Source organism: Tarenaya hassleriana, unplaced genomic scaffold (assembly GCF_000463585.1).
Source record: "Tarenaya hassleriana unplaced genomic scaffold, ASM46358v1 Cleome1710, whole genome shotgun sequence".
NCBI lineage: Eukaryota > Viridiplantae > Streptophyta > Magnoliopsida > Brassicales > Cleomaceae > Tarenaya > Tarenaya hassleriana.
The window spans coordinates 1-1,774 of NW_010965135.1; the positions used below are offsets into that span (position 1 = coordinate 1).

The 1,774-nt window shown below is 32.0% G+C and overlaps 1 long non-coding RNA gene across 1 annotated transcript; it reads right to left on the bottom strand.

Annotated features, from left to right (window-relative positions):
* Positions 1-336: 336 nt before the first annotated feature.
* Positions 337-1,766, bottom strand: LOC104810202. The gene is made up of 2 exons (XR_771261.2): positions 809-1,766; positions 337-562 (listed from the first exon to the last, which is right to left on the bottom strand). It is a non-coding gene; the product is annotated as an uncharacterized LOC104810202 (long non-coding RNA).
* Positions 1,767-1,774: the final 8 nt, after the last annotated feature.

A 1,774-nucleotide genomic window follows, 5' to 3' on the forward strand; every position in this document is an offset into this window, starting at 1 on the left:
AAAAAAAAGATAAAATAAGATTTAGAATGGTAGAATTTTAGATAAAAATGTTTAGAAGATAAAAATAAATTAACTAAATAAAAGTAATTTAATAAATAATAAGAATAATTTAGATAAATATTATAAATATAAGATATTTTAGTTTTTTAACAAATATACCGGATATTCCTTGTAAAATAATTGAAACTCGAACTCGGACTGAGGGTCAAAAATTTAGACTCATTAATACTCGATCTCATTATCGTTAATATTCGGATACCTTTTATTCGGGTACTTGTTATATCGGGTACCTTCTAACCCGCGTGTTACGGGTTAAAACGCCCACCCTAAGCAAAATTACTTCGAAACACGTGTTAAATCCTCCATGTCACATAATAATCCTACATCAACCAATGTAATCTATAGAATATGTATATGTGTTTTACCAGCATAAAACCGCCAAATAATAAAGATAAGACATCAACACATGTTCCTTCTTTCATAAGAGAAAACATAACGTAAACAAATGAATCCAAATTAATACTCACAATCTTGTTAATGGTACATCTTCCTTCCAGAAACCCTGGTCGAAGCAGTTGAGAATGTAAGATACGTTATAAGGAAACAAAGTAGTTTTACAAACCTATGTCATATAGTAATAATCCTACGTCAATAAAATGTAATCTGTAGAACATTAGAGTGTTATACGATTGTGTTTTCTTAGGGTAAACCTCAAGATAATAAAAAAATAAGATATCAACACACATACATTCTTCCATAAGAAAGGTAATATAACATCAACAAAGTAGCATTTCACTATCTTATTTACCTCTCTCTTCATGGAAAGCTGTCATTATTGCAATTCAACCTTACATCACACCATAAAAACGTTTTTAAACAAAAGCATAAGCTATTGCACAACTCTGAAATCAATGCTATGGTACAGTCCAAGAACTTACCTTTGTCAGCGGAAGATTAAACGACAGATGTATGCAACTAAACCAAGAGCTCCCTGACATGAAACAGAAAGCTTAAAACTGGGACATTGATCATATACGGAACAAAGTATAAAAGACATATGTATGCTAGTAAACCTATTACACAATTCTGAAACCAATTCTATGGGTTGATCCAAGAATTTACCTTTGTGAGTCGAAAACTTAAAACTGAGACATTGATCATAAAAAGAAGGAATTGCCATACAGAGCTAAAGGATATATTACCAAACCTGACAAAGGCGCAAAGCAATTGTGACACTGATACAAAAATATAGGAATTACAGAAACCAATCATTAAGATTTTATCCAGTTCAGACTTAATGAGTTCATTCAACTCTAGAGAGTCTTGTATTGCTGCAATTCCTAACAAACCCTCTATATTTGTATAACATCCGAGAATACAACAGGCCTTTGCATTACGATTCGGGGCAGGTCTTTCCATGGTCTGTTAAGCCATTATTCCCAACAGATCAAACCCTATATTTTCATTTCATTTGAGAATACATATTTTTGCATTTCGAGACGTAACAGATAACATTCTCATTCCAATTCCAGGATCTGTTTAGCCATTATTCCAAACAAAACAAACCCTCTATTTGCATCTCATTTGAGAATTCAAATTTTTACGATATGTTTCGGGACAAGTAATACAACATTCCCATTTCAAGGTGAGTTTTGACGTTATTCCCAATGTAACATACCCCTCTATTTGCATCTCATTTGAGAATGCAGATTTTTACATTGTCTCGGGACATGTAACATATAGTGTTCCATTATAGGATTTATTTAACCATTAT